General features: G+C 37.4%; 1 pseudogene; it reads left to right on the forward strand.

Moving 5' to 3' along the window:
• The first annotated feature begins 8,996 nt into the window (after window positions 1–8,996).
• LOC118745413 lies at window positions 8,997–10,419 on the forward strand (annotated as a pseudogene).
• Window positions 10,420–15,393: the final 4,974 nt, after the last annotated feature.

Here is a 15,393-nt window from a genome sequence, read left to right on the forward strand (position 1 = left end):
AGTTAAGTTATTACTAAAAATCTTATTGATGATCTACTTTGGCCAATACTCAAAATATGTATTGGTAATGGTAAAGAGCTGCCACGTGGCGCTGGAGTCATTACGAATAATCGCCAAGTTAGAAAAGGTGCTGTGAATGTCAGAATAAATAAGCCTGTTGCACCATTGAGTATATCGAATTTCTATGTGTTATGATTGGCCCAATGTATGTGATTTTTCCCAGTATTGTTATGCCTTAAAACTTCATTCGGAGACACCAGGGTTGAGTTGTGCAGGGGTAACTCTCAAATCACCACCGATAAATCAACCGCCAAAACCATCGCGCACCTTTTATACTGTAATAAATTCAAGTAAAAAAAAATTAATTTCACTTAAATTTCTTTCGTGAAACTTACTTTTAAGGTATTTCGTCTGAAATAAGTCTATGTATATGGGATTTCTGTAGAACAATTATACGCATCCATTTTGAAATTGCCACCAACTATACGATAAAGTTTCTTGGACAGATGTTCTTCAAATGTATTTCGTTGTAAGATTAACCGTTCTATGAAATGTTACATAATTAGAGAATTTCAAGAACATCACGGACATAACGCTTTCGTTAGGTTATTTAAGGCGGAAAACGACCACCAAACCATAATCTTAGCCAATGGAAATCATAAACGTGAATTGTTGGTGAAAATGTTGAACCAAAAAGATTCAATAAAAAAAAATTATTTTGTGCGGGACGAAGTTCGCCGAGTCTGCTAGTATTATAATATTTCATTTAAACTAATTAAGTTGAACTTTTAAAAAGATGGCAACCCTTGTGAAAGACGTCAATATTATTCGAAACTTTAAAACTAAAGGTTTCTTAACAATATTTCTCAATTTCTATTTCTCTCAATCGTTCACTTACATATACATACTCAGATGTGAACAGTCAAATACGTGCGTAATAAATTTTGTATGAAAATAATATTTTTAAATACGACCATTTTTAAACGATAATCAAATATAAAGTATTCATTTTTACTATGCATTATTTCCCTCAGTGTGTGAAACAGCACTACGATAAAATTTAGAGGATTTGATACACACATCACTTACATTCTGATAATAAAGCGTATAAGTTCTTCTTAATTCATTAATAGACTTAGAAGTATATAATAAGTCTTTGACTGTCGGGACCTTAGCCTTTCCGGCCGTTGGAAAAACCAATATTCTTTCGAATTTTCAAGTGTTAGGTTTTGGTCGACTGGATTGGTTTCCGTTGAAAAAAACGAAATGGGCGTACAGTGACCTTAGCGGGCTAAATCTCAGGCCTGAGAAGTTTAACGAAAACTTATTCAGGAACATCTAATTTGAAGTTAACCATCTTGAAAGTATTGCTTTCGACGACCTTTTTAACCAGACTGAAGCAGGATAAGAGATCTTTACTGATTCCAGAGTGCTTTTCCACATGTTAGAGGATGTCACATACCAAATTTCACGTTCATGTGACTTACCGTTTATAATAACTCTTTGCTAGTTCCATTTAGCTCTTCATCAGTTTTTTTTTTAATTCTTGCCCCAGCTTTCCTTCTCATTCTCAATCTTTTCAAATTTTGCCAGCAACTGTGTTTTTTATACCCGAGCGCACTTGGGCACAAGGGTATTATAACTTTGCTCACATAACGGTTGTTTGTAACAGGCAAAAGGAATCGAGATAGATATAGACAAATGTATAAATAATTGATCAGAATGAAAAGAGAAATCGAGTAAGCGGTGACTGTCTGCCCGTCCGTCCGTCTGTGCACACGATAACTCGAGTAAAAATTGAGATATCTTAACGAAACTTGGTAAGTGCACTTCTTTCCGGCGTAGAACGGATGGTATTGAAAATTGGCAAAATCTGACAATAACCACGCCTACCTCCCATATAACGGTAATTTTCAGAAGTACGAAAACTGCGATATTTTAGTAACTACCTAAGCTTATTCACTCACAGTTGTTGGCCTTGGTATAGCATACCAAATGGCTGAAAAATTAAAAAATCGGACAATAAATACGCCCACATCCCATATAACGGTAATTTAGAGAAATACGAAATCTTCGATAAATCAGTAAATATTAAAGCTAATTTATTCAAAACTAATGCTTGGAACTATTCTTTACCAAGAAATACATTTATGATAAAATTTTGGAAAAGGGCGCCCACTTATGATCACATATATTTATCTCGGTAACCGTTCTACCAATTTGTACCAAACTCGGTATGGTTTTGTGCTTGCCACATAAAAGCAAAATGTTGAAAATTATTGAAATCGGACTAAAATTACGGCCGATTTTCATAGAAGGGTAAATTTCAGAAATGCTTGAAACTTCGATATTTCGAAATTTATGGACGCTAATTTACTCAAAATTGATACACCCCGGCTTACCATGTAGCGGTATCTTTCGAAAAGGTGAAAAACAAACAGTTAATACTTGCGCTGGGTATTTAATGTTAGGCTCCGCCCGAACTTAGACTTTCTTACTTGTTTTAATTTGGTTTTCTTTTAGATTCTCGGGCTGGCGATGATGCCGACACCACTGGCGAAATAACTCAATCCGAAGACGATGAGCCGGGAGATATATCTTCCGTGATAATGGCCGGCGAGGACTCGATTGTAATTGGCACCGACATGGATTCTCTATCCTTTGGAATATAAAACCTGTATGCAAGTGCAAATTACAGGGCTTCGGAGCGGAGCAAAGGTGCAAAGGATTTTATCTGGAGCGGAGCTGGAGCAAAGAGCTAAAAAAATTAATTTGCTCCTTAGCTTAATGTGAGTACTACTTTCGGAATTACAGTACTTCTTTTTTCGCCCTTGTACATCGTACTTCGAAGTACAGGTAAATGTACTTCTCTGCGATATTTTGTACTTCAGGTGGGAGATTCTGTAACCAGCTGCAACAATTTTCGGATCGCTATCACACTTTTTGACACATGATATAAATACATTTTTGTGAAAGTCACTAGATTTGTACCGTTCTTTCTAATTCCAAATATGAGAGGTGGCTTTATAAATGGGTTAAGATTTTGTTTCTTGAAGTTGGAACTTTTTTTTTAACTGTACAGGGTGATTTGAAATTTCGGAGATATTAAAAACCGAAACTATGCGAGACCTTTCTTCGCTCAGAAACGGCTGAAGGGCATTTAGATGAAATATGGCACTCGAATCGCTTATAACTCTGATTAACATTTAGAATTTTGGGCGTTTTAACGCCATGCGGTTTCACTAGTTTAAGTATATATTATACATAGCTCACAAAAAAGTGGTGTGTGCTTTTAACTAGACCAACCTACCGACAAGTAATTCGACCCGCTGAACCCGAATCTGAGGTCCGTTTGGCTTCTAAACCCCCAAAGTTTCGAGTAAATTTCGAAAAATCCAAAAAGTTGCAAAAAAAATTGCTTAGTTTATAGTTTTAATAAAGGTTTCGTAGTAAAAGAGTAAAAAATCGGAGCAGAGAATTTAATTCCGACGTAGAATTTTTATACATCACTCATTTGCATACACAAGTACAAAATTGCTAGTACAAAACCGCGTATCGTCGTTCTGTAAAACCGCGTAACTGACATTTTTTGCCAAAAATTTTATTTGATCACACAAGCTCTTGGCTCAAGTCTTATCCATTCGTCGTGAAATATACTAGCATATACTGATATATAAGAACCATTTTGAAATATGAGTGTTTTTACTCTCTAGAAAATAATTTATGCAACCTCACATACGCGGTTTTGCATTTTCTTGATACGCGGTTCTGTACTTTAAACGTACTAGAAAATATGGAAATATAGAAACTAAAAACCTTCCACGGCAAAATAATAAACGAACAAACAAATATCGCATCGGATGTTATATTCGAACCATTAAAATTTATTTACGAGAAAAAGAAAAATGACAACCAAACAACAGGCATGGACACTCCGAACACACCACAAAGTACCACCAGAACAAAAATCACCTTTACATACCTGCAGGCTATTACCTGCTTTTAAAATAAAAAAAGGACACCATGGCATTTCTAATAATTAATCATCGACGAAAATCACATTACCTAAGAAAAATGAACATAAATTAAGGACAAAAACTCGAACCAGACAGAACGAAAAAATTACACTGAAGAAGACAAAATATACCGCTTACGAGAACGTAGTAACCATTTCGCGGCTGAAGAATAAAAGCTTGTTCACTTTATCATAATTTACGGCTCATTTTTAATTTGTATAAGCAAATCATGCTGAAATCAAGGCATGAATCACATATGGCGATCTCGTATTGGCGATTGTCTTGCTTCATGAAAACCAAAAAACGTTTCATCGTTTGTGCGATATCGTCAAATCGATTCCAATTTAGCTTCACGTAACAGTTTGAAATACCACGTAGTATTAAATAAACGTGCGTTCTTGCACGATAGTGAATTCGATATCTTTTAAATGAAAAAAGCCCAGGGATTTATGGTTTTTGCTGAAAACGCTTTTACTAAAAACGCTAGACTGATAGATCTGTACATAAGAAACGCGATTCCTCGTGACTGTCTTTCAAGGCAAGAAAAGGTCGGTAAATACCGACCTGCACACATAGGTAAAGTAGTCAGAGGAAGCCTTCACGCATGAAGATTATGCAGTAGGGGCCTTCTTTGATATCGAGGGGGCCTTCAACAATGTCACTCCAGAAGCAATAGTCGAGTATATTCATAGTCTGGGGTTTGAAACCAACCGTTTAAGCCGTATCTACAGCTTACTTCGCGACAGAGCTGTCGCGGCAGAGTGGGGGAGCGTCTGCACTCAGTGAAGAGTGAATAGAAGCACTCCACAAGGGGGTGTTCTCTCTCCCCTGCTCTGGATTTCGGTTGTACACGACCTTCTAGAGGAACTGGAAACAGTGGGCTGTCGGGTGATCGCCCATGTAGATGATGTGGAACTGTTGGTTAAAGGACGATTTCTATACACCCCTTTTCGATCGGGCTCAAGGTTACCTGAACCAGGTAACTACATAGGTGGGCGATCAACGGCGGCTGTCGGTAAAGGTGGGGTCTAATGGGGTTAATTCATTAGCTCTAGGAAACCAGATTTAGGCCTATATAGTCAAGCAGCCCATGCCTGGTGGAACTCACTAGAAAAGGCTACACTTGTAAAATAGGAATTACCGGAGCATTAGGAACACACCTACACTGGCGCTTAACATACATATGTTGAACACGGCGCCTGTGGATATTGCAGACAGAATTGTCGTAGCACGATCTGCTATTAGTCTAAGGGACACCGGGTACTTTTGTGTCATAAAAAAGGAAAATAAGACGATTCTTTGCTGCAGGAAATGCTTTATAGGGCACTTTAAAACACGTTACCTCTGAAGGGCTATTGATGGGGGTTCTGACTTGCCATTGTGCGATTGGTATTCATGCGGTGAGACTAGGAATTTCAACTGATCGTTTTGTATCCGCTGTCAAGAGGAAGGTGAAGTGGAATCATCTCCCCACTTTCTTTTGGACTGTCCAACTTTCGCGAGGCTAAAGTGAAAGCAGTTTCTCTCGCACTTCTGATCAAACACTGAGCTCCCAGGGATGGAAATTAGCCGCAATCGAAATTTCGTATTCGGCTCGCTGCGTGAACTTAACCCAACCTTAGCTGTACTTCTTTGAGCTATGAAATAGTTGGTCACATTACCTTAGCTCCTTAAAGAAAAATTTTCAGTTTGTTTACACGGGGGCGTGGTGGAATTACGCTCCGGTGTAAATATAGCAGAAAGAAATAAATAGAACCAAGATATTGTGATTTTAGTTTTAATTCAATACAGGGTCAATTTATTTCAATATATATATATATCTGCGGGTATAACAAAATATTTAAATACCTTTGGACTGGAGTGGCCTGGTAGCTGCTGTGTGCTCGTTGAACTGCTAAAACCGAAGTGAAGTACTGGACGTGCGGGGTTTTTAATCGGACCGCCGGACAACCGATGTTAAGGGGAAACTTAACGAAGGTTTATTGTCCGGCGGGAAACTTTAGTTAACGGCGCGAATTAATATTAGTACGTGTGCACATGTATGTGTGTGTACATATGCACATATGCCAACATTAGGGCGGGTCGAAAAAATATAGAAATATTTAGGGTGAAGGCCTAAACATACCGGCCCCCTTGCGGCAAGCAACATCCAAAATTTATGCAGCAACTACCAGATCAACTATTAACATGTCCAAACAAAATATTATAAAAATTCATAAAAAATGTGTTTCTCTGGTTTCGTTGGAGAGGAGCCAGATTCCTCGTTCGTCGTCCCGCATCGTTTCACTTGCGTTCTCCTCGAATCTAAGTTGCTGCTTGAGGGAAAGAGATGTAAAATATAAGAGTAAAGATACGTGGACATTTTCAAGTGCACTTTTATTAAGAAGAAAGATTCATAAAAATAAATTTCAAAAAATTCATATGTAGAAATTCATTCAATCAGAACAGTTATAAATATAAATGTATTTGTTTATGTTTATGCTCTGGTAACGCCAGAGAGTACCCATCCGAAGATGGTGCTCTGAGCTAGCAGAGGCCCAAAGGAATTTGGAAGTATACCCGGCAGGATTACGTCGGCGTAAACGTCAATGCCAAGGACTAGGCGAATGGGAGTCGAACTATAGAAGTGTGGGTCGGCCAACCGAATGTGCTGGTATGCTGTGGCGACGGCAGGATCTACGTTGCTGGCTGGCGATACGCGGTGGTAGTACCTTTTAACCGTCGCGTGGGTCGCAATACGTTTATTGTCGCCGTGCTTTCCTCGAAGGCATAAGACGCAACCCGTTTGATTTCCGACCCGTGTCTGTTCCAGCCTCAACTCCCGAGCTAGGTCCGCTGAGATTATCGTGGTGGCGCAGCAACTATCGATGAGAGCGCGGACTAGATGAAGGCGCCCCATCGCCTCGACTTTTGTCACTGCTGTCGGCGCAATAGCAATCATAGGGCTCAATGTTAGACCCGCGATAGCGTGTTGTCCCAGGAGCCCGTTGCGGAACATGTTGGATGTGGCTACCTGGCGGAACCTAGGAGCAAGCCTATTGTCGTTCTGTCGACGCAGGCGGAAAGGCCTAGTTTCCACTCCGCGCCGTCGCTGAATTCTGCGTGGTGAACCAAGACGCCGTGTGTGCGCGCGGTCTTCTAAGTTGTCGCGTTCATGTTGGAGCAGGGGTCGAAAAGACCTGGTTTCCGATCCCCCATTCATGGCCGGGCGAAGAGGCCTAGTCTCCGCTCCGGACCCACATAAGTCGCTCTGTTCATTTTCTGGACGAAGAGGCCTAGTCTCCGTTCCAGAGTCAGAGGCGCAAATGGAAATCGCACAATCAGCGTTCTCTCCTTCCTCTACTTGAACGCTCCACGGCTTGCTGGTTTCATTCTCTGACCTCCATGAGTCTCTATGTTCATCGATATGGAGGGTAGAATGGTGCTTCTCGTTGCATTGACGGCATCTCGCCTCGCTAGTACAATTGTCGGTTTTGTGGTCCATAGAAAGACAGTTGCCGCAGAAATGTCCTAGCAGCGCCTCCCGTAGCCTCTCTTCTGGTGTCTTGGCACGATAAATTGGGCACAGACGAATTGGGTGTTTCCCTTCACACAATCGGCACGCCAAACCAAAACGTTGAGGGTTCTGTATGGCCTTCTGTTTTAATGTGCTGAAGCGACCCATTTTTTCCTGAAATATTTCCTGCTTTAATTTTGTTTTTCAACTTGTTCGCAGTTGATTACCTTTTTTTATTGTTGGGTGGCGAGTGAATAAGATAGGAATTATTTAAGCATTTGCCATAAAAAAAATCGTTTGTTAATTGCAACAAGATTGGTCAGTCTGAACGTGGCATTATTTTCTATCAATTGCCCTTCTCCAACTAACGCGTGTAAATATGGCTTAATCCAAGTTTGCAACCCACGAAAATGACAAGTGGATCGCACACATGCCATACACTCCATTGTGCAGGGATGCATGGGCAGGGTTAAATTTTATCACACCGAAAATTGTAAATTGCATTTATGGTGTTTGGAAGTGCCAATATTAAGTGCTCTTATGAAAAAGATCCTTTCCGTTAATGACTTGATCTACTAATATTCGTAATTAGCAATTCAACTTCATTGCATGGAGTTGTCGACAACGTATTAATCTACACTCGGAGTTTTTAGCCATTCTCGCAACCCTACAACTAGCCTACCACCCCAAAAAAAAAGTTCGGATGCCACTGTAGGTGATACTCGGCTAAAAACAGGGTAGCTCATATGCAGCAGAATTCATAAGTTGAATTTCAAATTTTATTACAAAATGTCTTATTTCCTTTTGAATTTTACATAAAAATATGAGAAATAACTACAAAAAGTTAGTGCATTGATATTTCCTCATGACACTGCCTCTTTGAGTGTGTAAAATGTATTTATGTTAGCAAAGCTAACGATTAAGAATGATTGATCGAATGGTGCGATGGTATGCATCAACATATGTTTTTTCCATTTGTGGAACGTATGTATATGTGAATTTATACAACCGTACTAGGACGTCACTACGTTCTGATATGGGTTTAGTATGTTTTAGAAAAGTGTTTAATCTACTCCTCTAGTTCGTTTTATTAAAAAATCTACTCTATAATAAAGTTTTGATTCATGTCAATATTTAGGTATGGATGTAGATGATCTTACTGAAAATGAGTCACTACATTGACAATATTTAAATATTCTGTCTATATATGTATGTATAAATAAATTAAAATTGGAAAGAGCTGATTACTGTTTAAGTTAAGTTTATTACTTTGATCATTATGTGAAATATTCCAATTTTGTGATATTGCGAATGTGAAAAAAGATGAAACCCGGCTACTACGAAAATTGGTTTTTACTCCAATTGTTAGAGTGGTGCGTACTAAATAATTTTATAAGTCCAAGCCCTGTTTCACAAATAGGACAATTAAGAAAATTCATTCATTTCATTTGAAGAATGGGATGGAAAGTACATTCATACACGAGGGAATTACGCAATCGCAGGTAAGAAGGTTGTAGAGGTTGTAAAAATTAGTAAATTTAATTTGTAATTAACACTAATATTTTTCCTTTTCAGACTCCAAGCAGATTCAAGTTTACTTTTTCCTTCATCTCCATTCAAGCCGGTTGTGAGTTCTGAATGTGAATTTGCGCCAAATTCAAATAAAATAGTTCTATATCCTTAAATCGGCAACAATTAAGATATTTTTTTAAATTAACTCTTCAGTTCCTACTCAAACGCAAATAGGATAAAATGAAGCCACAATACAAAGTTGCCGACATCAACCTTGCTGAGTATGGTCGCAAAGCCATCATAATCGCGGAGAATGAAATGCCTGGCCTAATGGCCATTCGTAAGAAGTATGGACCACAAAAGGTTTCAAAGGGTGCACGTATTGCTGGCTGTCTCCATATGACAGTACAAACCGCTGTATTGATAGAGACACTCGTGGAGCTGGGCGCAGAAGTTCAATGGTCAAGCTGTAATATATATTCAGTACACAAGATCATGCAGCTGCAGCTATCGCGAAGACTGGCGTACCAGTTTATGCCTGGAAGGGTGAGACCGATGAGGTATACTTATGGTGCATTGAGCAGACTCTGGTATTCGCTGATGATAAGCCATTGAATTTGATTCTCGATGACGGGGGCGATTTAACTAACTTGGTGCACGAAAAGTTCCCACAGTACCTTAAAGACATCAAGGGCTTGAGCGAAGAAACCACAACCGGTGTACATAATTTGTACAAAATGATGAAGGAAGGTCGACTAGGTGTTCCTGCCATCAATGTTAACGACTCGGTGACGAAGAGCAAATTCGATAATCTATACGGTTGTCGCGAATCGCTAATTGAATCCCGGGATTTGTCCCGCAATTACTTAAAAAAATATCCCGAAATCCCGGGATCATAATTTTCCTCATATTTTGGCATCCCTAACACCGGCACACAAAAAAAAAGTCCTATGTGCTTTAACCAGACCCATCTACCCACATGTATTGCGATCCACTGAATCCGAATCTAAGGTCCGTTTGACTCGAACACCCTCAAAATTTCAAGTAAATTATGAAAATTGCGAATTTTTTGCCATTTTGTTAAGTTTTCAGTTAAATTTTCGTTTTTCTTAACAGCTGGATTTTAAGCTCAATATCTGACATCTACTTCAATTGTGACTGAGTTGTTAGTGGTGCGTACTACCACTCCGTAACACCTGAGTTCTATCCCTGGTATGAGCAAAATCTAATTAGAAAACGTTTTTCTGACAGAAATGGCATACCTCTGAGTGTATTCCTGCCATGAAAAAGCTCTTTATAAAATCCATTTGCCTCAAAACTGTAGGTCCCTCCATTTCTGTAACAACGTCAAGACACACACTACAAATTGGAGGAGAAGGTCGACGAAATAATTAGCGAAATTGTAAGCGCCAAAATGTTTTTAATCTATACATACACTGAGGGAAATAATGCATAGTAAAAACGAATACTTTATATTTGATTATCGTTTAAAAATGTTCGAATTTAAAAATAATATTTTCATACAAAATTTATTACGCACGTATTTGACTGTTCACATCTGAGTATATATATGAGTGTACATACGCACCCCAAGCATGCAGAGCGCCGCTCTGAGAGAGGTGACAACACACACATTCATACATAGTACACGTTTATCCGTACAAATCGCGTGCTGTGGTGTTGATGGATATTCAACATTTGAAAGGAACTTTATATGCCTGGGTGTAGCTGAGTGCGGGAAGATGCATGCCACAATTTGTTGCTATCCAGAGATGGCCAGGGTTCGAATTCCACTGCAGGCACATGCAAGTTAAATATATTTTTTTGAAGTGAAACTTCTTTAGCGGTGGTTGGTTGGTTGGGAGTAAATTGGCAAATTCAACGGAAATTGCACACGGAAATGATGCAACGGAAATGGTGCAACGGAAGTGGTGCAACGGAAATGGTTGGGGCTGAAACAAGTGCTTCTTGTGTGTATGCATATGGCATTAATTTAACAATAATTTGCTACTAAAAGGATAAAGAATAACACTTAGAAAAAGACCAATACAAGAATGAAAGTAAAGGTGACTACGTACATAGATAAAGAAGAGGATAAAGGCAAAGGTAAAAATAAGAACAAAAACAAAGATGCGTAAAGATAAAGGCAAAAATGAAGACCAAGGTAAATTTACACACTTTACTTATATATATAAGGGCAAAGGTGAAGGGAATATGTAGATGAAGAAAATGATAAATATGAAAGTAAAGAAAAAGAGGAGGATGAGGATACCGATAAAAGTAAAGATGGAGATAGGGAAGAAAGTTAAAAATAAAGCTAATTAAAGAGGAAAGGATATAGAGAGAGACATACAGACTCAATCTGAGAACTATTTTGGGATTTTAGAGATTTTCGGGATTCTCGAGACTTATCGATAAATAATCCATATTTTTGTCGGTTTTGTTATCGATATTTCTATCGATTTTGTTATCGAAAGTTTTATCGATATAGTTATCAATTTTCCTATCGATATTTTCGGAACTTATCGATATAATAATCGATATTTTTATCGATTTTGTTATCGGTATTTTAATCAATCTTTTAACCATTTTGTTAGCGATCATTTTTTTCGATTTTGTTATCGATATTTATCGATTTTGTCATCGACATTTACCGATTTTGTTATCGATTTTTATCGATTTTGTTGTCTATATTTATTGATTTATATATATATTTATCGCTTTTGTTATCGATATTTATCGATTTTGTTATCCATATTTATCGATTTTGTTATCGATATTTATCGATTTTGTAATCGATATTTATCGATTTTGTTATCGATATTTATCGATTTTGGTATGGATATTGTTATCGATATTTATCGATTTCTTTATCGATTTTTTTTATCGATAGTTATCGATTTTGTTGTCGTTTTTGTTATCGATATTTATCGATTTTCTAACGGTATTTATCGATTTTGTTATCAATATTTATCGATTTTGTTATTGATATTTTTATCGCTTCTGTTATTGATATTTTTAAAGATATTTTTATCGATTTTGTTATGGATATTCTTTCGATATTTTTATCGAGTCTCTAATAGATTTTACTACCAATATTATTATCGATTTCGCTAACGACATTTTTATCGAATTTTTCATCGATTTGTGATAAGAAAAAAGATAAAGGAAAACAGAATAACATAAATATAATTAGAACGAACAGGGGTAGAGGTAGGGATCTAGATAGAAAAAAGACAAAAAATAAAACCTTAAGCAAAAGCAGATGTATGTATGTATGCACATATGTATGTATGTATATTGGTTATGAGACAAATTAGATATGGTTCATATGGTTCTCTTTTTTATAAAGCAATCGCATTTCTGGCTAGTATATTTCAGGACGAATGGATAAGGATTGAGCCAAGAGCTTGTGTGAGCAAATCCAATTTTTGGCAGCCAATGTCAGCTACGCGGTTTTCAGAATGACGATACGCGGTTTTGTACTTTCAACGACGATATGGATGTAATGTAAGTTTCACTTCTCCAGTGTGGCCCAGGCGCACTTACTTCTTTTTAGTTTTTGTCTTGATTATTCACTTCACGGATGCTTTTTCAGAACGAACGCGGCCATTTTAATATGTGCGTAATTAAATTGATTATTTACTAATATACAGTACATTCGTTGACGTTTATAGTAAGATCAATTACGTTTCTATTTGATTTTAATACTTTTTTCCCTCAGTGTAGTATAAAGGAAAGTCGAGATTTTTGTACGCAGTAATGTCGAAAACTACTGAACGGATTTTGACGAGATTTTCTCTAATATACTCTGTATCGACTGAAGAGGGATATCTTTTTACTTAGAGTTTTAATAGGGTTGCCACCTGTCTAAAAAACTATGAGATCCGCACCGTTCGTTGGATTACAAAAGATGAGGTGTCAAATGAAAGGGATTGACCTCTAGAAAATGACAAATATTTTTTTTTAATAGGGTTGCCACCTGTTAATAAAATTACTATATTCAAGTCTAATAAGCGTAGCCGTCAGTTCTGCACCGTCACTGTCATGCGAAAAGACTTAACCTCTGGATGTGTAATAATGTACTATTTTTCTGAGTAGGGTTGCCACCTGTTTCAAAACTATAAGACCTTCACGGTTTGTTGGATAAAAAATGAGATACCAATGAATGTGCATGGCCTTGGTATGTACACAAACTTTAAGTTTTTTGAGTAGTAGGGTTGCCACCTGTTTAAAGTTATTATCTTCTATACATAGTATAAAGGAAAGGCGAGATATTTTAACCACACTACTGAACGGATTTAGACAAGATTTTTTATTTATATAATAAACGAAGTACATGAGGGAAATAATGCATAGTAAAAATGAATACATTATATTTGATTATCGTTTAAAAATGTTCGTATTTAAAAATAATATTTTCATAAAAAATGTATTACGCACGTATTTGACTGTTCACATCTGAGTATGTACACATATGTAAGTGTACATACACACCCCAAGCATGCAGAGCGCCGCTCTGACAGCATTGACAACATACACATACATACATGTTTATCCGTACAAATCGCGTGCTGTGGTGTTGATGGATATTCAACATTTGAAAGCAAATTTATATGGCTGGGTGTAGCTGAGTGAGCAAAGATGCTTGCCACCAGGGATGCCGTTTGGATCTAAATAGATCCAATTGGATACATTTTTAGACGAATTTTTGCGGGATACTTATTTTTCCGGTCAGTATAAATGTGGATACTTTTTTAAATAGGCCAAAATTTTATATTTCCTATAAAGTTTTTTTCGTTCAAAAATCGATTTTCATTAAAGATGGAAGAAAGCATTACGTTTTCTGAACGTATAAAGAATCGCTACTTAAGCGTGAAATTAAAGCATTTTATTTTTTGTGAACGAAGCAATGAACATATGAAGAGATCTCACCAAAATAGGTATAAGCGCAATTGCTTTAGTTAGCTTAAAGGATGCTTTAAGCAAGATCTTAATATACATATCGTCGTGTAAAGTACAAAACCGCGTATCAACAAAAAGCAAAACCGCGTATGTGACGTTGCATAAATTATTTTCTAGAGAGTAAAAACATTTATATTTCAAAGTGGTTCTCTTTTTTATAAAGCAATCGCATTTCTGGCTAGTATATTTCAGGACGAATGGATAAGGATTGAGCCAAGAGCTTGTGTGAGCAAATCCAATTTTTGGCAGCAAATGTCAGTTACGCGGTTTTGCAGAATGACGATACGCGGCGAAATAACACAAACGGCAATAACGTAAATTTATGTTATTTCCCAATTGAATGTGAAATAACACAAATTTGCTTTATTTCACTTCTCGTTGAGCAATAAGACCAACTTTTATACTTAACATTTTGAGTAATAAAGCAAACTAGTGCACATATGTACGTAGTCACCCAGTTTCATTTGACAAAACGTAGTACACGAACAAGTTAAATGGACGGATTTGTAAGTATACAATTTTGAAAGTGCCCGGCGTCGCGGCGGTCCGCGTTCGCGCGCCGCCCCGCGCCACCCCGCGCCGCGTTCGACGTCGCGCTCGCGTCCCCCGCCCCTGCCCTCCATTCACAATTATGTACTGGTGGCATTATAACCGTTTAGAAAAGGAAAAATGATAAAATAACCCTAGTTCACTTCTGAAAATGCTTTTTAATGTCCAAGTAATGGAAATTATTCTGTATGGTGTTATTGCATGCTGCATCCCACCCATAGTGGAATTTACCAGGTGCCACTGCTTTATTTGAAAATTTGCCTATAAAATGCCGAATGTCAGAAAATAAAGCGAGAAAGCTGTTTTATTACTTCATCTGTTTATTGCGACATGGTTTCATGCAAACATTTTAAGGTTTTCCAGCAATGTTTTTAACATATACTAAAAAGCATGCAGAAAAAATTCATACAAAAGCGATATGTCCAATATGCGGAACAGTTTTTATAGACGATGCTTTTCCTATATTAGACTCTTCATAAGTGTAAAAATATTTTGTGAATATTACTTTCTTCATATGAATCATATCACATTTTTTGTTCAATTCAAGCAACATTTGCCTGTATTTTGTTATTGCTTCTGCTATCGAAGGTGCCAAAAACTGTTCTGATTGTTTTCTTCTACATCAAAGCGTGCCATGCGAAATACGAAAAAGGTAAAAAATTTAAATTGAAAAAATTAAAATTGTTGCAACTTTCTTTCTTAGTAAATTGGTTCGCTTTTCGAAGCATTGATCCATCCTGTGCCAGGCCCAGTAATTAGCGGTTGTGCTGCTGAGTTGGGCGAGCTTTCCAAAAGCTGCTATTTAATCGCTGGTTTTGTATGGAAAATGTTTCACCTGCAAATAGATTTTAACAA

Source organism: Rhagoletis pomonella, unplaced genomic scaffold (genome assembly GCF_013731165.1).
Source record: "Rhagoletis pomonella isolate Grant_MI unplaced genomic scaffold, Rhpom_1.0 Rhpom_scaffold_00009, whole genome shotgun sequence".
NCBI lineage: Eukaryota > Metazoa > Arthropoda > Insecta > Diptera > Tephritidae > Rhagoletis > Rhagoletis pomonella.